This window comes from Myotis daubentonii, chromosome 4 (assembly GCF_963259705.1).
Source record: "Myotis daubentonii chromosome 4, mMyoDau2.1, whole genome shotgun sequence".
NCBI classification, from domain to species: Eukaryota; Metazoa; Chordata; class Mammalia; order Chiroptera; family Vespertilionidae; genus Myotis; species Myotis daubentonii.
In genome coordinates, this window is record NC_081843.1 from 21,554,396 (window position 1) to 21,578,842 (window position 24,447).

Sequence of the window (24,447 nt, forward strand, 5' to 3'; positions counted from 1 at the left end):
AAGGAGGAGGGTCATCATCTTTATATGAAATTCTTGTAACCTACAATGGAGAAACTTAAAAAAATGAAAACAAAAAAAAAGGCATGGACCAAATAATAAAAGAAGGAGAATAGTTATTAATGGACCAAGGAATGGAAAGAGTCAAGTGAAAGAAGGGAGTCTTTTCAATCATGTTCCAAACAGCACTGGGATCTGTTTTTTGGTCACCTGTTTGTACATTTTTTTGATACTGAATTTAATCTGATCAGATTTGGTTACATATATGTAGCAGGTTTTGTTAATGACTACATAGACACCTCCCTGTCTGGCGAGGAGTTAGCTTAGGCCAGTGATGGTGAACCTATGACACGCGTGTCAGAGGTGACACACGAACTCATTTTTTTGGTTGATTTTTCTTTGTTAAATGGCATTTAAATATATAAAATAAATATAAAAAATATAAGTCTTTGTTTTACTATGGTTGCAAATATCAAAAAATTTCTATATGTGACACGGCACCAGAGTTAAGTTAGGTTTTTTCAAAATGCTGACACGCCGAGCTCAAAAGGTTCGCCATCACTGGCCTAGGCCTAGGGAAAGTCTATTGTCTAGGCCAGCGGTCACCAACCTTTCAGACCTCACGGACCACCAGTGGTCTGCAGACCACTAGTTGGTGACCACTGATCTAGACCAAGCATGTCAAATTCAAAAGCTAATGAGGGCCAAACAAATAAGTTTATGTGGGCTGCAAAAAAACACAAGCTTCAATTTTCATAGAAAGGTAGGTTTGTTTCAATAGACACATGCTGAATACAAAGGGCTGAAATAAATGAGTCATCGTTAACATAAAATAATAGAACATTTTAATAAAAATTAATATTTTTTGAACAATAACTTAACAGACACTGAATAACTGCACAAATTAATAAGTGTAATGCAAATAAACCTATTTTTCTTGTTCTCCGAAAGCGAAATATTTCCTGTTGCACACACCAATCAAGTCAGTCTAAGACTAATGATGTGGCAATCGCCTGCTAAAATATTCACTGCTAGTATTAGTGGAGAGAAATGGTGCACCTGCATATAAGGCGCATAAGGGAAATGAATGCAACACGATTATAGTAATCAGTCACTAGCGAACGTTGTAGTTCATTATCAATAACTAGAGGCCCAGTGCACAAAATTCATGCACAGGTAGGGTCCCAAGCCTGGCCTGCGATCAGGGCCAATCTTCCCCGGCTGCCAACAGCTGGCCCCACCCCCTGCCGCTGCAGCTATGGGTCACTCTGTGTAAGGGGTGATCAGGGCCTGCAGACCGGGGGCAGCTCCTGTATTGAGTGTGTGTCCCCTGGTGGTCAGTGCATGTCATAGCCAACCGGTTGTTCCGCCATCCGGTTGATTTGCATATTACACTTTTATATATATAAATTATGTATAACAGGATATTGTAAAAATTAAGTTACAAAATTTTTATTAAAACATTTCTTACATACCATTATATTGGCTTGGCTGCAAAAATATTCATTATGGGCCACATGTGGCTGTGGGCCATGAGTTTGACATGCTTGCTGTGAAACAAGGAAGGAATATTTGGAGTCTATGTAAATGTTGACTCTTTTGTCCTTTTCTGGTTCAAGAGCTCAGGTCAAAGCTATGAGTTTAGCCATTTGGGCTGAAGCTCCCGAGTGGAGAGGCTTGGCTTCTGTGGTCCCCTAAGGCCCACGATTGCATAGCCTGCCCTCCTCCTTCCCTGGTCAACAGAACTGCTTCATAGGTTGACACTCAACCATTGAGCCATGCTGGCTGGGCAAGTTGTTATTTTTAAACCATCAAATTTAAAGTTCCTTCAGTTAACTAGAATGCAGTCTAGTCGTGAGTCTTCAGGAATATGTGTCTGAGTAGAGTATACGGGGCATTATCCAAGGCATCCCTTGAGATAAACTTAACCGTGCAGGTGTTCAGACATTAAGTAGTTGCTAGCAAAGAGACTACTCTAAGCAAGCAGGACCGAGGGTACATGTTATTATTTGACCTTATATTAATGCTAGAGGCCCGATGCACTAAATTCATGCAAGAGTAGGCCTTCCTTCCCCTAGCTGCTGGCACCAGCTTCCCTCTGGCACTCAGGACCCGGGCTTCCCTCCGGCCATCAGCAGATCTTACATGAGCCTCTTTTGTGCAGCCCTGTTTTGTCCAGAAGGACATTGGGAAGGACGTCTGGTCTAATTAGCATATTATGCTTTTATTAGTATAGATAGTTAAGACTGCCAGAGGAATTATGCCACACAAAAATATGAAGTTTCAAATCACACAGCACACTTTATTACTCACAAGGTTCCTGGTGCCGTAGGCTCAGACTTAATGGAGTCCTTAATGCTCTGCGGGCAGCAGCGGATCCGTCTTTGGGTGGCTGGCCATCTGGTTGGGTGGAGTCAGTGGGAGGAGGGCGACCAAAGTCTCACAATCAGAGGTTTGGCCATTCTTCTGCCGCCTGGCATGGAGCAAGGCAGCGTGGAGCGTGGATCAAAAGGATGATCCATGTCTGAAGTTGGGGACCCGTTTTTTTAAGCCTGTTCTGGCCCACAGAAGTCCAGGTGGCTATCAGTAACATACGTCATCAGACAACTGTTAATCAGAGTACAAGCTGGTTATCCGTAACATGTGTCATTCCTATGGGTGGAGTACAGGAGGAATATGGGGTAAGTTTTATCTATGCCACACACACACAGGGAAGTGGCTACCTAAGTGGTCAAGTCTGACCCTTAATATATCACTCTAAGAGCTCACCCTAATATTACAAACTTATAAACTAGAAAATCATTACTATTACAATATGTTAGAGTGGGCAGTTAGGAAGATATGAGCTGGGTAAGGCAGTTGGGGCTTGGAAGGGATATGTGTGAGATGTGACAAACTAAAAAGAGACAATAGAGGCAACAGACCCCTATGTGAGGAGAGAAGATTTAGAGTCCCTCCAGGATGTGGTCTAACTGATGGCATAACACTTGGGTGAAGAAGCATTATAGCTTAAAGATAAATATCTTTTTTGGAGAAATAAGGGAGAGAAGGACTTACTCAGGGGCACTCCAGCCTAAGAGTTTAAATATCCTAAACCTCACATAAGTGGGGCACTTGGTTTGGTTCCTGCTAGCTGAGTTACCCACTCAGGTTCTACCTGAGTTTATTCCTTTTCCTGCAAATAAATTCTCCCCTGCTGTTGCTGCTATTTGTTGTCTCTTGTTAGAATACATTCCTAGAAGAAGACAAGAACTGAGAACGACGAGTGCTGTCCCTGGCCAGAGGCTGTCTCCAGCCAGAGACCACCTTAACCACTGCTGACAGACGAAGGTTTTCCCATAATGCCTAGAACAGTGGTTCCCAACCTTCCTCATGCCGCGACCCTTTCATACAGTTCCTCATGTTGTAGTGACCCCAATTTCATTGTTACAAATTGAACATAATTAAAGCATAGTGATTAATCACAAAAACAATATGTAATTATATATGTGTTTTCCGATGGTCTTAGGTGACCCCTGTGAGAGGGTCGTTCGACCCCCAAATGGGTCGCGACCCACAGGTTGAGAACCGCTGCTCTGGAGAATGGCAGGTTACATCTGTATTTATACATTGCAATCAAAGGAAGGGACTTAGGTGGGTTACATTAAATCCACTGGTGATAGATTAGAGAGGCAAAACAGTGGGCGGAGGGGAGGGGGGAACCCCTGGGATTGGATAAAAAGTAAAATGATGGACACATACTTAGGTGGGTGCAGGAACAATTAACATGATAATGAAGGGATTTGTGGTATCTGTCCTGGCGCCCAACACATTTGGTTGTGCTCCAGGGGGTCCAGAAAAAGGGAAGTTACAAGTTACACAGACATTTCAAGAATATGTTATCGTAGATGCAAAAAGACAGATAGGCTCAGTTAAGGTAAAGATTGACCTTGTCAGTGAAGATACCGGCCTAGGACATAACTGCCCACCATAACTGCTTTTAGTTAAAGTTTAATTTCAGACCATCCTTTGTGGTTACTTTAGGTCTCTGAGTTTGCAAGACTGCCATGCAGGCCTTCCCTGAGCTTGTCAGGTTAGCATGTGGCCCCTTTCATCGACAATATCACATGTGAATGAGGGGGAAATGCTGTCCTTGTATTTACTTTATGTTGCCTCTCCTAGAATTCCTCCTAGAATATTGTCTTAGTAACAAATTAATTTATACAAAAATTATTTTTTGTGAAATACTTGTGTAAAATGTTAAAGAATAATATTAAAGAGCACAAGGAATGACCATTTTGGCCAAGCCCTAGCTGCACCATATAGATAAGACCATAGCTGAATGCTACCCTTAGGAATGGCATATGTAAACCTGATAGACACCTTCTGACTGACACTATGATTGATAACCAGCTTGTACTCTGATTAACACTTGTGTGGTAATGTATGTTAGTGATAGCCACCTGGACTGCCGTGGGCCAGAACAGACTTAAAAAACGGGTCCCCGACTTCAGACATGGATCATCTTTTTGATCCACGCTCCATGCTGCCTTGCTCCAAGCCAGACTGCAGAAGAACAGCCGAATCCCCGATCGTGAGACTTTAGTCGCCCTCCTCCCGCTGACTTGACCCAATCAGAAGGCCAGCCACCCAAAGAGGGATCCGCCACTGCCCGCAGAGGACGCCACTCTTCCCTGGCGACCCCGTTAAGTCTGAGTCCACAGCACCAGGAACCTTGTGAGTAATAAATGTGCTGTGTGATTTGCAACTGCATATTTTTGTGTGGCATAATTCCTCGGCAGTCTTCTCTGAAGCCCACTGTGCTAGTCACATGGTCTTCTTTCAGTTCCTTTAACACTGTGGTCCTACTTCAGGGCCTTTCCACTAGCTGTACCCCTTCTTGCCAATCAGATAGCTCTTTAAATATCACCTGCTCAGAGAGCCTGTCCCTGAATTCCTGATCCAAATACATTCCCTTTACTATTAATATATCAATAGTAAACCAAAGATTCCAACTCTGAACAGGGAACAAAGAAAGATCTGGATCTCATGCTGTCCCAAGTAGATCCTGGGAAAGGATCTGGGGGGTTTATCTAAGGCGTCCCTTGAGATAAACTTTAACCGTGCAGGTGATGGGACATTCAAGTAGTTGCTAGCAAAGAAGCTACTCTATGCAAGCAGGACCAAGGGCAGGCCTAGGACCGAAAAAACCAGAAGCTTTAATTTCAGTTTTAAGCGTACGCAAAATAATTCAATTAACTGCTGGAGGAATTACACCACATGAAACATATGCAGTTGCAAATCACACAGCACTTTCTTACTCACAAAAGCTCCTGATGCTGTGGGTACAGGCTTGATGGGATCCCGGTAGTGCTGTCCTCCGGGGTCCGGCAGCTGGGCTGGGTTAGTCCAGATGCAGGGGGCCAGCGTTCCTCACCCGAGAGCTTGGTTGCATCTCGATCGGGAGGTACTAGCCGTTCTTCTGTCATCTGGCAGAGAGAGGAGCGGGAGCCCTGTCACTTGCCAGACTGACAAAAGGATGTGTCTTTGTGGCTGTCTCGACAGGGGAGCACTGTTGGTTGGTCAGGACCCATTTTTAAAGCCTGTTTCATACCCGCAGCAGTTCAGGTGGCTATTAATGAATTACGTCAATGCATACATGTTAATCTCAAACAGGGTGAGGGGATACATGTGGTTATCTAGGGAGAGTACATCACTCACACAAATGGTTATCTTAGCAAGTCACGATGAGCCAGTAACTGAAGTTCAAATCCTTATCTGTGGGGTACACATGCTTCAGGGCAGTGGGGAACGTGTCCTTAATATTACACTTTAGGTTTCAGGAAAGTTAACTCAAACATTTTAAAACCTTTTTAACATTTTTAAGACATTTTAAAACTTTGTAAACATTTCTATATTTTACTACAACACATGCCTTCTGATTGTAGTATTGCTCTTCTGTGTGTTTTGACAGTGAGTGCTGTATCTTAGGGCTAAGAATGCCTGGTGGCACTTTATTAGCAAAATCAAACCTGTGACATGTCCTATGACTATAGTATTGATCACACTATTAAAATTACTGATTTACTTATTTACCTTAATTTCAAATGATAAATCTCTTGAGGAAATGGGCTATTCTTTGTTCACTATGATCTAGGCCAGGGGTGGGCAAACTTTTTGACTCGAGGGCCACAATGGGTTCTTAAACTGGACCGGAGGGCCGGAACAAAAGCATGGATGGAGTGTTTGTGTGAACTCATATAAATTCAAAGTAAACATCATTACATAAAAGGGTACGGGCTTTTTTTTTTTTTAGTTTTATTCATTTCAAACGGGCTGGATCCGGCCCGTGGGCCGTAGTTTGCCCACGGCTGATCTAGGCACATCATAGATGCGCATTAAATGTGTTGAATGAGTGAAAGAATAAATGCGTGAAAAATATGTAATTCTAAAACTTACCAATACAGTGTAAGAAGCTTCTATCATTGGTTGAGACTTTGAGTTACATCCTAAAAAGAAAGTGTACAGTTCCCTTTCTGGCCTGTCACTCTAATGGCTACACGTGATGGTCAATTTTGTGTGTCAGCTTGAATGGGCTAAGAGGTGCCCAGGTAGCTGGTAAGATTATTTATTTGTTTCCTAATAATCAATCTTTGGCCCCTTGGCCAAATATCTAGAAGTGGAATTAAGTGGTATAATAGACATATGTTTAGTTTTTTATATATAAAAAAATACTGCCAAGAAGTTTTGCAAAGTGGTTGTAACACTTTACATTCCCACCAGCAATGTGTAAGAATCCAATTGCTGCACATCATCACCAACACTTGTAATTGTCTTTTTCTTTTTATTTATTTACTAGAAGCACGGTGCACGAAATTTGTGCATAGGTGTGTGTGTGTGTGTGTGTGTGTGCGCGCGCGCGCATGTGCGTGCGTCCCTCAGCCTAGCCTGCACACTCTCCAATCTGGGATCCCTTTCACAATCTGGGGCTGCTGGCTCCCAACTGCTCGCCTGCCTGCCTGATTGCCCCTAACCGCTTCTACCTGCCAATCTGATCACCCCTAACCACTCCCTTGCCAGCCTGATTGACGCCTAACTGCTCCCCTGCAGGCCCGATTGCCCCTAACTGCCCTCCCCTGATGGCCTGGTCACCCCCAACTGCCCTCCCCTGCAGACCTGATTGCCCACAACTGCCCTCCCCTGCTGGCCATCTTGTGTCCACATGCGAGCAGCCATCTTTGACCACATGGGGCAGCCATCTTGTGTGCTGGAGTGATCGTCAATTTACATATTACCTCTTTATTATATAGGATGTTTTTTCAAGAGAGTGAGGAAGCTAGAGAGAGAGAGAGAGAAACATTGATGTGAGATCGAGTCTGCAATCTGGGCATGTGCCCTGACCAGGAATCAAACCAGCAATTTCTCAGTGCATAGGACAATGTCCAACCAACTAAGCCACATCAGCCAGGGCAGGAATTGTCTTTTTTATTTTTGCCATTCTAGACAGTATACAATGGCATCTTATCATGGTTTTATGTGGCATTCCCCTGATGACCAACTATGCTGAGTATATTTTCATGTGTTTATAGGTCATTTCTAAGTGAGGTAGAATAAGGTAACTTGAAACCAAAGGCAAAAAAAAACAACTAACAAAAAAGCCACAAAAGAACAGAAGCTTCCAACTTGTACCCTGAAACCTCAATCAATGAGTTTAAAGGCCACATGCATCTACTGGATAGCCTTATCCACTTCCTAAAGTGGTAAAGCCCTTCTCACTTCCCCAATCCTTAGAAATGTCTATGTAATTTCTATGATTAGCTCCTAGCAATACAAGAGTTTCCAGTCAGGATGGTGAAGTAGGTAAATGTGGTACTTCCTTCCTCGCACAACCAAATGAAAATTACAACTACAGAACAACCATAATTCAGAACCACCTGAAATTTAGCTGAACAGAAGTCATACAACTAATGATATAAAGAGGAAGCCACATGGAGACTGGTAAGAGGGGCAGAGTCACAGAAAGGGCTGGTTCCACACCCACATGTGGTGGATAAAAATTGGGAGGGATTTTTATACATCACAGGAGGTCCCTCCTGAGGAGCAAGAGATCCCAGCTCCACACCATGCCCCCAACCCAGTGTTCAAGTGCCAGGAAGAGAAGTCCCCATTAAGTTGGCTATAAAAACCAGCAAGGATTGTGAATGAGTGTGATGGAGGGCTTCTGGAGTCCTAGGCAATCCTCTAAAAGGGCCTATGCATGAACTTCTCAGGCTACCTCACTCAGAGTTCCAGCACTGGGGCATCAGGGTTCATGGGCCAGCACTCGACCACTGAGTCACACCGGCTGAGGCCCATGTATTTCTTTAAAAAAAAAAAATCAGTTGAGTCCTCACTGGTTTGGCTCAGTGGGGGCATGCAGGAGGAAGCCAATCAATGATTCTCTCTCATCATTGCTGTTTCTCTCTCTCTCTCCCTCTCCCTTCCTCCCTGAAATCAATGAAAATATTTTTTAATAATAAATTGATAGTGGTAACTACCCTTGGTGTACCATCCAATTTTTGACTCACCAAGAGGTGAACCCATTCTAGGTTCGATAGTATGTGGAAAACTGAAGCATGGAGAAGCCTGTCACTTAGGGTATAATCATGAAAGTAGAAACTACTCCAGATATTTCAAGCATTAATGGTATTTAGTACAGAGAATTAGGCGCTTAAAAGTCTTTGGAAGGACTAAAGGAGCTACTGTCACATTAGTTTTCATTTGTATCACTGCTCCTGTGCTCCAGAGAATAGGGAAGTTGCTGTTGCTGCTGCTACCACCACTACTCAGAGGCCAGAAAAGTTCAGAAAACCACTGTTGATTGTCACAGCTGCCTTATATCAGAGAGGCAGGGATTAGCAGGGGAGAGAACTAAAGCCCAAGTAAACAAAACACAGAACAAACAGTAATTTATGTCTTTCTTTCACTTTCCAAATCTCAGGAAGTGCATCCCACTCGGAAAAATGTAAATAAATCCAGAGCACTGGCCATTAGGGCCTCTGGGGAATGTAGTTCCCTGGATGCCAGCACTGCCTTAAGGAGAGCTGAGAAGGGTATGAGAATGAATGCTAGTATTAGTTTTCTATTATTGCCATAACTAAATAACAAGAAAGTGGCTTAAAACAACACCCATTTATTATCTCACAGTTCTATAAATCAGAAGCCCAGTGGACTCAGCTAGGAACTTTGTTTAGGGTCTCTTAAGGCTGGGAAAGAATCTGCTTCCAGCCTTGCTCAGGTCATGGGCAGAATTCATTTCTTGAGTATGGTTTCTATGTGGATACTTCTATGCACAAGCCAGCATGGGTTGAATCCTTCTCATGCTTCAAGTGTCTATGAAGTTCCTTTCTGCTAAATCTCTATGACTTACTATTTTGACTTTAGTCAGTGGTTCTCAACCTCTGGCCCTTTAAATACAGTATGTTGTGACCCAACCATAAAATAATTTTCGTTGCTACTTCATAACTGTAATGTTGCTACTGTTATGAATTGTAATGTAAGTATCTGATATGCAGGATGGTCTTAGGCGACCCCTGTGAAAGGTCGTTCGACCACCAAAGGGGTCTCGACCCACAGGTTGAGAACCGCTGACTTTAGTGGTTCATGTGATTAAATTGGGCTCACCTGGAAAACCCAGACTAATTCCTCTATCTTAAAATCAGCTAATTAGTGACCTTAATTACATATACAAAGTCCCTTTTGCCATGTAATGCAACATAACTGTAAGAGTAATACCAGGGGACAAGATGATAGGAATCAAAATTCTTCCTAACATAATCTCATTGGAAGAAAACAAACATTCTGATACAAAAGGCTACAAGATTTGTAACAAGATCATTCATGTTACTTAGCTTTATAAATTTTAATAATAATAGTTACCAAGTGTCTACTACAAGTCTGGAAATCTATAATAATAAAAGCATTATATGCTAATTAGACCAGACGTCCTTCCAGATGAAGCCCGGGCTGTGAGGGAACCCCGGGTCGCCGGTGCCAGAGGGAAACTGGGGGGGAAGGAAGGGCTACTGTTGCAGAAATTTTGTGAATCAGGCCTCTAGTATATATATATAAGAGGTTGTATCTGTTACCCATGTATTTCTTTTTTTTCCTTTAAAAAAAATGTTTTTATTGATTACAGAGAGAGGAAGGGAGAGATAGAAACATCAATGATGAGAGAGAATCACCTAACAGCTGCCTCCTGCATGCCCCCTACTGGGGATTGAGCCTGAAACCTGGACATGTGCCCTGGCTGGAAATCTAACTGAACCTCCTGGTTCATGGATTAATGCTCAACCACTGAGTCACTGGCCAGGCTCATGTATTTCTTTAAAAAAAATAAAATACCAAATTGACTTTGCAGTACTTCATGTAGTGTGTTATGAAATTCATTGAAATAAATTGGATAAGTGCTTAGATCAGTGCCAGGAACTCAATAAATTACATATTATTGTCGATATGTTTTAAAGATAAATCACTGTGGCTCTAAGAGGTAGCCTAATTTGCTCAAGACGTGGCTAATTAAGTAACCTACCATGGCTTCCAATAAAGATTGTCCAACTTCAAATGTGGAAATACATTTAAAATATTGCATGCAATGAACTTGGTTAACATAATGCTCAGTAAATTTTAATTATTATGATTATTAAAATGACACACAAGATATCCTATTACCCTAAATACACATGGGATTTCTAAAGGCTATTTACTATTGATTAAGTGAAGTGCAAATTCCTTATCTGGCTCCAATTTTTCTTTTGACCCTTGAACAACTCAGGGGTTGCTGTGCCCACCTCCTGTTCAGTTGAAGAGCAATATGGATTCCCAGCAGGGGGTTTACCCTTGAACAACTTAGGTTTGAAATGCTGGGTCAATTAAACTGGTCAATTGAAAAAAATCTGCATATAAATGGACCTACATAGTTCAAACCCCTGTTGCCCAAAGGTCAAATGTAATTGCCTTCCACTCCCTCCCACATCATCTCTCTCTTGGCAACCCTATGTATACCCTTCAATTATATTCCTAAATAAAAAATTATGCGAAGATTGGCATTGTTTTACAATTTTGCCAATTTCCTTGGTGTTTAAGACACCCAGATTCTCACATTCTGGAAAATTCTATGGAACACTCCTGAGACTATGAGAATGAAAAAGGCAAATATCTTCCTACTCTGAGGAAAATAGTATTGACCTTGCAGACCCCCTGGACCATATTTTGGCAATGCACTGGGTTGGAGTCTGTTATTCTGTTACCAACCTAGACTTCTAGATTTCCTGGCCTTGTCTCATTTTTTTGTAACTAGTAATTAGCAGTACAGGGCAGGCAGCTGTACCTTCCATGATGGGAGGGCTTTATCGAAGTAGATGGTTATAATTTCTGCATGTAGCACAGAGAGTACTCAATCACTACATAGAGCAGTGGTTCTCAACCTTGGCTGCACATTAGAATCACCTGGGAATCTTTTTAAAATCCTGATTTCTGGGCCTCATCCTCCGGACATTCTGTTTCTTTGTTACTAATGTTGTGGCCTCACCCCATAACAAAGAAACAGAATGTCCGGAGGAGGAGGCCCAGAAATCAGGATTTTAAAAAGACTCCCAGGTGATTCTAATGTGCAGCCAAGGTTGAGAACCACTGACATAGAGCCTGATAATCACCAAGAGGGAGATGGCAAGGCAGCAGAGTGGGTCCCATGAACTCTGATGAGGCCTAGTGAGGCGAGTCCCTCGGGCAATGTAGGAAACTCAACCAAACAATGTAGGACTCAACACAGCAAAACAATGTAGGAAACTCAACAAAACAAAACTGGGCCTGGACCACAGTTTAAGGAGTTACCAAAAACTCCATAATGGCCCTAACCGGTTTGGCTCAGTGGATAGGGCATCGGCCTGCGGACTCAAGGGTCCCAGGTTCGATTCCAGTCAAGGGCATGTACCTTGGTTGCGGGCACATCCCCAGTGGGGAGTTTGCAAGAGGCAGCTGATCGATGTTTCTCTCTCATCGATATTTCTAACTCTCTATCCCTCTCCCTTCCTCTCTGTAAAAATATATTTAAAAAACAACAACAACAACAAAAACCTGCATAATGAAGGAATGTGATATTTAGACCGGCCAGCCTGACCCAGTGGGCGAGCTTCCACCTATGAACAGGAGGGCATGGCCGCATTCCGGGTCAGGGCACATGCCCAGGCTGCGGGCTGGATCCCCAGTGTGGGTTGTGCAGGAGGTTGAGCCCATCATGATTCTCTCTCATCATTGATGTTTCTCTCTCTTCCTCTCACTTCCTCTCTGAAATAAATAAAAATGTATTTTTTTAAAAAAGACATGTGACACTTAAATGCAATACTTTAAAAATTCGAATTGACAAGCTGCGGCCGACTGGCGGCTTTTTGTAAAAGTTCATCAACGATTTTCGGAAAATCTTTCTAACCGTCCCGGGAATCACCTCAAATCAGCTCCGGCACCTGGTCGCTCCACTCGGCCATTAGGCCCAAAGGGCTGATGGGAAAAAGCCCTCAGGGACCAGAACTGGCCGGCCCCTCAGGCAACTTCCATCTCGCTGCCCGCTTTCTCCCCGCCCACTCCACCTGATCGTCTCTGATTGGCCGGGCTGGCGCGCGTTCGTGCTGCCATTGGCCAGAGTCCAGAGGGGCGGGCCCCCGAAGGCTTACCTCTGCGCAGCCCCCTCGGCAGCGTTTCAGTGCGCGGCGGTGGCGGTTGGAAGCGGCTGCGGCGTGAGCAACGGCCGCTCGGAGGGCGCTGTGGTAGGTACGTGGGGACCGGGCGAGTGAGTGGCGGTTGGCCCGGTCGTCTGTTTGGCAGTTTCGCGGGGACCGCGAGCGTCTCTGAGAGCCGGGCCGGTCGAGGACTCGAGTGGCGCGCTGCGCGAGCAGAGGGCGGTTGGGGCTCCGCTGGCCGAGAGGCGCTCGGGGAGGCGCTCACGGAGGCGCCGGGGTCCGAGCTGGCCGAGAAGACTCCGTGAAGGGCGGAAGGATGCGTCTACTACACCCACCTTTCGAGCCGGCGGCGGGTTAAGGGGGAGCGGTGTTGGGCTCCGGCTGGAGCGTCCGGCGCGAGAGTCGGGGCCGCGGAGGGACTTGGCCTCAGGGTTTCCTGCTGGTCGGGTAAGTAAAGCTTTGGTCTGCGTCGGACTACTACTACTTTTAGGCGCTAATGGATGCAATGGAGTCCCCAGCCCCAGTGTTGGTCGTCCGTTACCCAGTTTCCTTGAGTGTTAGTCAGAGTCAGCTGCAGAACCTGGTGCCAGGACAGTTAGCTGGATCTCACCAGGTGGTGAGGAGGCGTTGCTCGATACGTGGGGTTAGGAATAACATACAATCCCGAGCAAGATGCCTTTGTTAGTATAACAACCTGGAGCACAACCACTTGTTGCGCTGCTATAATTTAACGTTGAAAGCTGGGTACAGGCAAAGATAGTCTTTCTTCAACATAAAAGTCCATGTTTGTAAATTGGGGGGTAGGGGGATTAAAAAGACCATCCCTTTATAGTCCCTTCCACACCTACTTTACCTCAGTTTGGGCAAGTTAGGAAAGGTCCAGGACAGAGGAAACCATTCTTTTTGCTTTGTCTCTCGAAAACCTTGCTATACTTGAAAACTTGACTTCCACTTTTCCACGTTACTATGTTGAGGGTGAAGTTTCTAGCATAAGCCAGCACAGGTTGCTTTATGACAAGCTAGGTTTTGTTTTGGGTGTTACACAGCATAAATCTATTTCTCGTAGTTCTGGAGGCCCGAAGTCCCAAGATCAAGGCACCGACAGATTGGGTGTCTGGTGAGACACTGACGAGTGGTCAAGATCTAGAAGAATTATATACACTTAAATGGACTGATTTTTTAGATTGGGACCTAACTACTCTTTTCATTATGATTTTGTTACATATTCACTTAAATGACCTGTAACGGAACTATTTGCAAGCCAAATGGGGAAGAATAGTCAAGGTAATTTATATCACAAGAAAGCTATTTAAAATGCAAAAATTAAGCATCTGAATGAAGGACTGATTACAGTGAATTAAGCTTTTGTGATTTATGCCACCTTAGTTTACCCTTCATTTTTTACAAATGCTGAATCTGACCCTAATCAAATTAATGTTCCTAACTCTCAGTCTTCTGCCTTGGCAGAAATGGATAAACAGTGTCTTCTTGGAAATGCTTTTGAGTCTTTTAAGAACTGGTGTACTTAGATACACCAGTATCTGCTCTGCTTACCTTATTGACCCTTGTACTTTACCTCAGCCCTCAGCTCCATTATACTATCTGATACTTAATATCTTTAATTCTGGTATGAAAATACTGCACCATCCCTGCATTTTGCCTGTGCATATCATGTAGTTCTCTTATAGTGGGTGTGCACAGATGAAATTAATTTCAGTTGATGTGATCCAATTTTAATATATTGGATAGTTGATAAAAATGAAAATAAATTATAACTTTAAATGCACAAGCCCTAGCTGGTTTGCCACAGAGCATGGAGAATCTGGCTACAGAGGGAAGGATCCCGGGTTCAATTCTGGTCAAGGGCACATGTCCCCGTTGCTGGCTCAATGTCCAGTAGGGGGCTTGCAGGAGGCAGCCAATCAATGATTATCATCATTGATGTTTCTCTCCCTCTCCCTTCCTCTCTGAAATCAATACAAAAATTAAAAAAATACACAAAATTTTTTAGTTCTCATTAAATTGAGTGAGATTATATTACATATAAAATACAAATAGCCATATTCTTCTAATTCTCTCATATATCTTAAGTACTTTTACTTTCTCTGAGTCTTTATTAAACTTCAATCCCTATCTCTAAAATGCATTACTATAGTCTCAGGTAACTTCTTATCCCTCTTCAACTTTACCAGTCTAAATAGGACAGACAGATTGTAGTCAGGCAATAACTAGCAGAAATCACCGCCATTCTCTGGGGAGGTCAGGTATAATTTGAATTTTTGAACTAATTAAATTTCTAAGGATTGAGGGATCGTCCTAGACTTAATCATTAATTGTATAGAGATGTTAGAGGTGGCCTCTCTGCTATAGTTTCTTGCCTTGGTTGTAGGAAAGAATTCAAACAAAAGACAACAAATAGCAAAAGCAGGCAAGAGTTTTATTTCCAGAAAAGGAATCCATTTAGATATAATCTGAGTGGGCAGCTCAGCTGGCTGAAAGAACCAACTGCCCCGCTTACTTGGGATTTCAGAAGATTTATACCCCTGGCTGGAATGTCCCTAGACAAGAACCTTCAAGGCTGCCCTACCCAGATAATGTGCTGTGCTATCAGACCACATCTTGGAAGAGGTTTCAAGTCTGCCCCCTGCCATTCTTGGGTCTGATGTGGTTTTCTTCGTTGTTTGTGGGTGTTTATGATTAGTCCTGGTATGTCAGATCTCTCACATATCCCCTCTAGGCCTACCTACCTCTCATAGCTCATGTTTGTTTGCCCACTTTAACAGAGACACTGTATGTATCTACTAAATGTGGTACCATAGTACACCTTTGAGGCTCTAGTGTGTATAGTGCTGTTGACATGGAAAAGCTATAGCAAAAGCTGTTGAGGCCTTTTCTGATACTTTTTATTAAGGAAAGAACAACCCTTGGTGGCTTTCCAGAGGTTTATTTTTATGTCAAGTATTCATTTAAGTATCTATATATATATAAAAGCTTAAACGACCATTATGACGGAAAGACCGGTCACTATGACCTGCACTGAGCAGGCAGGCAGGCAAGCAGTTAGGAGCGAGCAGGCAGGCAGGCAGGTGAGTGGTCCTGTATTGCAAGAGGGCTGTCCAGCTGTTGGATGTCCAACTGTAGGGTTTGGGCCTAAACCGGCAGTTGGACAGTATATGTATATACGTACTAGAGGCTCGGTGCACGAAAATTCGTGCATTTGTGGGGGGATTCCTCAGCCTGGCCTGCCCCCTCTCACAGTCTGGGAGCCCTCAGGGGATGTCCTAAGGATGTCCTTAGGCCCGCTCCCCACAGGTAGCTAATATGCTAGGCCAGTAGTTCTCAACCTTGGCTGCACATTAGAATCACCTGGGAATCTTTTTAAAATCCTGATTTCTGGGCCCCATCCTCCGGAAATTCTGTTTCTTTGTTATGGGGTGGGGGCCACACCATTAATAACAAAGAAACAGAATTTCTGGAGGATGAGGCCCGGAAATCAGGATTTTAAAAAGATTCCTAGGTGATTCTAATGTGCAGCCAAGGTTGAAAACCACTGTGCTAGGCTAATATGAAAGGCTAATAGGCTAAGTGTTCAACCGTCTGGGTAATGACATCAAGTAGCAACACCTGGCTTCTCCCTAGTGACGACTAGTCTCAGGTGGAAACACTTTATACTGTAACTGAATATCTGTGAAGCATTTTCCCGTGCCTCATCTCATTTGATCCTCACAGAAGTCCTGGAGTAGGTAGATAGGAGACTTGGTAGAATCCTATTTACTTTTTATTAGCTGGAAAATAGAGATTTAGAATGCTTAGAAACTTGACCCAAATGAAAAGAAGAAATGGTGGACCTTGAAAATGACTTCAAGTTTTCTCATTGCGCAGAATAAAGTGAAACACTGCTGCAGTTAAATGTTTTACCCTTTGTTCTCCCTGTGTGATCTACAATAATAATGTGCTTCATGTTGATATTTACTGCTCTGTTGCTGACAATTACCTGAAAGAGAAGTTGGGGTGCTTCACGGGGCTGGAAAAAGTTTAGCTACATCAGAAAGCAGGTTTTATTAAGCAAGTTTGTTCTATATCTACAAAAGGTGTGCATCTGTACACCAAAAGGTTGCGGATTCAGTTTCTGGTCAGGCACATAGGTTTCTGGTTCCATCCAGTTTGGCATGAGAATGGAAGGAATCTGATTGATGTTTCTCTCTAATATCAGTGTTTCTCTTGCTCCCCTCCCTCTCTCTCCCTAAAAATCAATAAGAACATGTCCTTGGGCAAGGATTAGAGAAAAAATACCCTGAGATCTTAAAAAAAACACAAGTTTTAATTATTTAAAAGTGATTGTAACTAGGCATTAAGTGCTGACAAACAACTATATTTCATTATGAGCATTTTATACTGCTTTATTATACACTACTAGAGGCCCAAAGCTTAAACTGAACTCGTGGAGAGGCTCTCACCTATATATCTCCTCCTGTGGCAGGCCCCTAAGGGTCCCCACAGCTCCGCCCAAGTTAGTCTTGGCAGGTCCTTGTGGGTATGCTCCACAGCTCCGACATAGTCAGCTGTGGCGGGGCCCTGGGGTTAGCCAGGGGTGGGCAAACTTTTTGACTCGAGGGCCACAATGGGTTCTAAAACTAGACCAGGAGGGCCGAAACAAAAGCATGGATGGAGTGTTTGTGTGAACTAATATAAATTCAAAGTAAACATCATTACATAAAAGGGTATGGGCTTTTTTTTTTTTTTAGTTTTATTCATTTCAAACAGGCCGAATCCGGCCCGCGGGCCGTAGTTTGCCCACGGCTGGGTTAGACTGTGCAGCTCTGTCCAAGTCAGTGAGAGTGGGGTAATGAGACTACAGTTTTAACCAGATACTGAACTAGGTTGCAAGTCCCCCCCACCCCTCACTCCGCCCCCATTTTCCTTTTCAGGACAACTCCCAGTCAAGGGGACAATTTGAATACTATGCCTTTATTATATAGGATAGGATTGCACTGATAAAATTTTTCTGAAGTAAAGTCAATACCTACTAGCAGTTAGAAGATGCTGATGCTGTTGGTCCATATTTAGACCACCCTAAGGATTAAATCATGCTCATTATGAGCTTGTCTTCCTGACTCAAATTGGTCAAGTTTTGTCACTTTGTGGACCATTATATACCACTTAAGGCAAACCAGTCTCTTAATACCTTACCTGATTTGTACTTTTGTTATGAGATTTCTTTGAGTCTTAAGATTGTGAGTTCAAATACTGACTCTGAACTGTTTGCTTGAGTAAGTTAATATAATCTAGCTTAGATTCAAGTTTTCTTTTTTTAGTTTTTACTTTTTTGAAAAAGTAACTAAAAAAAATTTAGTTCCTTGGATTTTAGAAAAATAGAACAAGAAATGCCCTTTATTTCATGTTTATAATGTATTAAGGTACTATCTAAGCAAGAAGCATTACTAGAGATAGCCATTTTGTAATGAGAAATACCCATCCACTACCAGGAATAGAAGAAAATCATGCGCTCATAGCTTCAAGCTATATAAGGAAAAAAAAGAACAACAACAAAAACACCATCCCAGCGATTGAATTAAAAGAAGTAGATTAATCTATAGTCATAGTAGGTCACCCTTAACATTCCTGTTTAATAGCTGGAAGATTGTGAGTAGCACAACTAAGAAATTAGAAGTAGTCATTGACATACACTGCATCTGTTCATCTACATAGAGCTTTTGGAAAAATTGACCATGAAGCTAGTGTCCACAAATATTATAGGATTAAAATCATTCAGAGAATATTCTGACTACAGTGGAATTAAGCTAATTTTCAACAACAAAAGTATAGGAAATCTGGAAATTAGTATATTTTTAAATAACCTACAGATGACAGAAGAAATTACAGTGGAAGTTAGAAAACATTTTGAACTATGGTAATTACGAGAGAGCTTATCAGAATTTGTGGAATTCAACTACAGCAGGATTTTAAATGCAAAATTAGAAAAAGGACTGAAAGTTGAACAACTGAGATTTCATCGCAAGCTGGAACTAGAAAAACAAATCAAGCCCAATGGAATTATTAAGCGGGAATGATGAAAGGGAACACTATATATGATGTAAAGTAAGCAAAGCCAAAAATCAGTTCTTTGAAAGTATTTGATTAAATGGGTAAATTTATAATAATTATGATCAAGAAAAATAGAAAAACTTGACAAGAATAAAAAGAGCACTACAAATCTTGCATAATTATAAATATTAGAGATACTTGAAAACTCTTTATAAATTTGAAGTCCTATTGAAAAGTTTGATTCTGCCTTAACTGGTTTGGCTCAGTGGATAGAGCGTTGGCCTGCGGACTGAAGAGTCCCAGGTTCGATTCCGGTCAAGGGCATGTATCTTGGTTGCAGGTACATCACTAGTGGGGGGTATGCAGGAGGCAGCTGATCGATGTTTCTCCCTCATCATCAGTGTTCCTGGCTCTCTATCCCTCTCTCTTCCTCTCTGTAAAAAAAGACAACAACAATAAAATATATTTTTTTAAAAAAAGTTTGATACTGTCCTGAAGTGAAAAACCAATTAAAATAAACAAAAAATAACAGAAAGAAATGGTCTGTATCTGTTTTTGAAAATTCAGTCATAATTAAAGATATTTACCACTAAGTGAACTACAAATCCAGATGGCATAGTGAATTATTTCTAGCTTTTAAGGACGAATAACTATATTTGCAAACACAAACTCTTTGGATGATGGTAAAAAGACTTTCCAGTTTGTCTTATGAGGCCAGCACAGCCTTGATATCAAAACTTCTAAAGGAATTTTACAGTCATCTTTCTTGTAACATCAGTACAGAAACCCTAAATAAAACGCTAGCAAATTGAATGCAGGAACATGGAAAATAAGGCATATCTTGACTGAGATTTATTCCAGGAATAAAGTAGTTTTGTATTTTAAAAGATTGATATGATACAAATTGAAAAAATGAGATTATAGTCATGAGTTGTTCAATGTTTAACAGTGGGATACATTCTTAGACATGCATCCTTAGGCGATCCTGTGACTGCAGACATCGAGTGAACTTACAGAAGCCTAGATGGCATAGGCTAATACACAGGCTGTATGGTATAGCCCAGTGGTCAGCAAACTGTGGCCCAGCAAACCGCAGCTCGCGAGCACATGCGGCTCTTTGGCCCCTTGACTGTGGCTCTTCCACAAAATACCGACTTCTGTGCATGGGCCACGAAGTTTCAATTGCACTGTACATGCGCGCCTGCACGTGGTATTTTGTGGAAGAGCCACACTCAAGGGGCCAAAGAGCCGCATGTGGCTCGCGAGCCGCAGTTTGCTGACCACAGGTATAGCCTATTGCTCCTAGGCTAGAAACTTGTACAGTATGTTACTGTACTAAATACTCTATACATTATAACACAATAAGTACAGTAAGGCCTTGAGATTATGGACTAATTTGGGTGAAGGGGTGTCCATTAAAACCCAAAGTAGGTTTTCTGAATGTGTATGTTAAAAAATTGACAAATTAGTTAACCTGCTTTTACTTAATGTAGACATGTTTGTATAATTAAAATTAAGTATGTAGGAAAAGTTTCATTTCCCAGAAAAGTTTTGTATATTATAGCATGTTAAATTTCTGCTGAATAAGTCTAATAAACGCATGCATTCACCAATCACTTTGAGTGAACAAATGCGCATGGCTGGGACATTACTTAGCACAGTCTAACATTGGCTTGGAGGGATTAAAACTGCTGCAGAAAGCCATGCCATATGACAATAGAACCAATTACTGCAGGCGATGTGGTATGATCATGTGATAATCATTAGCCAAACATTGTTTACGAGTTGTGACTCTTGGATTTCAGTATATGGACTATAGTTGTAGATATGTAATGTTAATATATGTTAGTAAAATGACTAGAGGTTTTTTTCCCAACATATGGCCTATTTTCTAAAATTTGTTAAAAATAATGGTAAATTAATAACAAAAATAACCTGTTAATTTAATTATACCCAAATTTTGGTTAAAAGCACTTAAAAATGAACAGGGTGTTAATTTTCACATGACATATGTACTGGAAATTTTGTCCATTAAATCAGAAGTCTGTTAACACGTTAAGCGCCATGTCAGTCACCGGTGACTGACACTGTACATTCCGTCCAGACTGGTCAGTCACTGGTGCTGCCAGCATATCGGTGAAATCAGATATCGTGGGCTAAACAGAAACAGGCTTGGTGCTTAACGTGTTAAATCAAGGTCTACAACATCCAGGGTTTACTGTATTTGTGTATCTAAACATAGACAAGGAATAATAAAAATATGTTATAAAAAAATATTATGCCTATGTAGAGCACTTACCATGAATGAAGCTTGTAAGAATGGAAGTTGCTCTGGGTGATTTAGTGAGTGAGTGGTGAATGAATGTGATTGCCTAAAATATTATTGTGCACTATGGTAAACTTTATAATGTAAACTTGGGCTATACTAAATTTATTTAAAATTAAAAAAAAAATTTAACCTTAGCTTATCTGTAACTTACTTATTTTACAAACTAATTTTTTAAATATTTTAATTCGTAACAATGTTCTACAATAAACATTGTACAAAGATATTTTCTTTATATTCTTAGACTACAGTATTTTTTATTTTTTTTTAAACTTAAGCAAAGACACAAAGCACATGCATTAGCCTAGGCCTACACAGGGTCATCATCATCAATATCTTCATGAGGGGCAGTAACATCAGTGCAGCTGTCATCTTCTATGATAATGCTTTATTTGAAATACCTCCTGAAGCATGTGCCTGAGGCTCTTCTTGAAGAGGTGTCAATCTTCAGAAATATGTCCTTGGTAATTTCCTTGGTTTGTTTCTTCATCATAGATTCGCTTATAAGCAGATATGCATCAAGAACATTCCTCTCTATAAATGAAAACCTTTAAGTGCAAGAATTTGTATTTTTAAACTTTTTAAAGAGCTTATTGAGATTTGCAAAAACTTCTGTTTTGAATTTTCTTAGGGGCATTTTTTTTCCTTCCTACAGTTTCCTTTTCTCTTCTTTAGTTATACATTTCTGTTCTAGTTACAACAACTCAGACAATTCCTCAGGAACCACCTCTAGGAGCTCCTCAATGTCATCCTCATCCACAGCCAGGTTAAAGTTGTTTGCCATCTCAAGCATAGCATTATTTTTGCAACCTCCTGTTTTTTGGCAAATTCGTTGAAGTCATGGACGAACTTCTTGAATGCCTTTCGGATGCCACTAGTATACTTCTTGGTGTCATCACCCCAAGCTCAAGCAAGGTTCTTGATGCAGTCATAGGTGTTGCGATTCTTCCAGAATTGCATCAGTGTCTTCCTCAGTTGCAACAATAACCAGGGCAAAGGTCCTCTTCAAGTATTAGACCTTAAAAGCTGCTAAGATTCCCTGATCTGTTGGTTGGATCAAAAGGTGGTGTTTGGAGCGAGAAATGCCATTTTGCTATTGGGGTGAATGTCATCAGTAAAAGGAAGATGCCTGGGAGCATTATCAACAATAAGCAAAATCTTGAAATGTCTGTTATTCTCCATTTTTAACAGCTTCAATCGTTGTTCTCCATTCTACTGGCATATCAATTCAGTAGGACATCTTGGAAGAGGAGTTGAGTTATCCATGACTACTTATCCTAATATGTAAAAACCCAGGGTCTGTAACATCCAAAACGACCGAAGGCTAGCCCGACTGGACTCAGTCCTGCAGTCAGTCCTGGCTTGCTGTGGCAACCCAGCACTGACTGCTGCCGCTGGGGGCACAGTGACCCAGCACTGACTGCTGAGGGGGCTGAGGATCAGGTCCGGAGAGAGGCCCAGAGAGAGAAGCATGGTCTGATCTATAGGCCCAGAGAGAGAAGCATGGTCTGATCCATAGCCTCCGTGGCAGCTGTTGATCAGCCCTTGCCTCTCTTTTTCTCTCCAGGCCTCCGCAGGGCATGCTGACCAGCCTCGCCTCTCTGATCAGGCCCAGAGATCCTGACTGGCATAGAAACCGACCAATTAGAACCAAATCTGGGTGAACTGTGAGGAGCCAGTGTCTGCCTAGGAGGCAGAGCTTGTGATGCTGACTGGAATGGAAACCGACCAATCAGAACCTACACTGGTTGAACTAGGTAGGCAGAACCTAAGGTGGGGGCTGAGGAGGGGTTTTAAGGGCAACCGCTCTTTGGTGTAAGGTGTAAGAAAGTGGTTCAATTTTTTAATAACCAGTTTGGCAGTATAGTGCATAGGGCTGGCTATCAGTCCAGATATAGGGATTATGTGTTTTTGTCTGCTAAGAGCATCTCCTCCTGCTGAAAAAGGCCTCCCCCTTTTAAGCAATCCTGTTCCTTTTACTCTATCTATACTAGTAAAAGGGCAACAAGCTAATTAGACCAGGTCAACCTGCCATCTTACAATGTCTGACTTCCTTCCGGACAAAGCCATGGTGGTGGGGGCTGAGGCAGAGGCAGTTAGGGGTGATCAGGCTGGCAGGTGAGGGCAGTTGGGGGCAAAAATCAGGCTGGCAGGTGAGAGCAGTTGGGGGCAATCAGGCAGGCAGGCAGAGTGGTTACTGGTGATCAGGCAGGCTGGCAGGCCAGCAGTTAGGAGCCAGCGGTCCTGGATTGCGAGAGGGTGCAGGCCAGGCTGAGGGACACCCCTGCTCCCGTGCACAAATTTCATGCTCTGGGCCTCTAGTATTGATATAAAAACAGCCGAAACCGGTTTGGCTCAGTGGATAGAGCGTCGGCCTGCGGACTGAAAGGTCCCAGGTTCGATTCCGGTCAAGGGCATGTACCTGGGTTGCGGGCACATCCCCAGTGGGGGATGTGCAGGAGGCGGCTGATCGATGTTTCTCTCTCTCATCGATGTTTCTGACTCTCTATCTCTCTCCCTTCCTCTCTGTAAAAAATCAATAAAATATATTTAAAAAACAAACAAACAAAAAAAATAAATAAAAATTCTAGTCCAGCAACATAGAGGATTATACTTCATGACCAAGTGGGATTTATCTCAGGAATGCAAGGTTGGTTTTCCATCCAGAAATACATTATTGTAACGTATCATATCAGTAGAATAGAGAGCAAGAACATCTACACTAATAAATGAGAAACATGCAAATTGACCGTCCCTCCACTATGCCCAGCAGCCATTCAGAGCGAGTATGCAAATTAACCCAACAAAGATGGCAGTTAATTTGCATACACAGACGCAGAATGAAGACTGAAGACAGTGTGGAAGGAAGCCAAGCGCTGCAGAAGGGAGCAACGCGGTGTAGAAGGGAGGCAGCCCAGGCAGCGGAGACAGGAGCAGAGCCGAGGGAAGCGGACATGGAGCGGAGCTGAGGCAGCGGAGACAGGAGGGAGCGAGGCAGCGGAGAAGGGAGCGAAGCCCTCCTCAGCGGGCTTTGCTTCCTACTCTGCTTTGCTCTGGCTGCAGGAAGCCCTATTCTTACAGGAATCTTCCTGCAATGGGCCTCTACTATAGTAATATTGCTAGATACTGAAAAAGCATTTCCTGTTTAAAATTAAAGTTCCTTCATGATGAAAATATTAAACAAAGCACGTATCGCTTAGAAATTCCTTAAAATGATAAAGGGCATCAGTAAAAATTTTACAGCTAATCCTATATAATGAAAGGCTAAGGGGCAAATCGACTGAATGGTGGAATGACTGGTTGCTATGACATGCATTGACCACCAAGGGGCAGAAACTTAACGCAGGAGCTGTCCCCTGGTGGTCACTGGGCTGCCACAGGGGGAGT

The 24,447-nt window shown here is 42.5% G+C and overlaps 1 protein-coding gene across 1 annotated transcript in view; it reads left to right on the forward strand.

The window, feature by feature from the left end:
* The first annotated feature begins 12,724 nt into the window (after positions 1-12,724).
* Positions 12,725-24,447, forward strand: part of ATF7IP2 (activating transcription factor 7 interacting protein 2) — a 106,261-nt gene continuing 94,538 nt past the window's right edge. The window contains exon 1 of the mRNA XM_059693147.1: positions 12,725-12,818. The gene's annotated coding sequence lies outside the window, so the exon portion shown is untranslated. The remainder of the gene's footprint in view (positions 12,819-24,447) is intronic.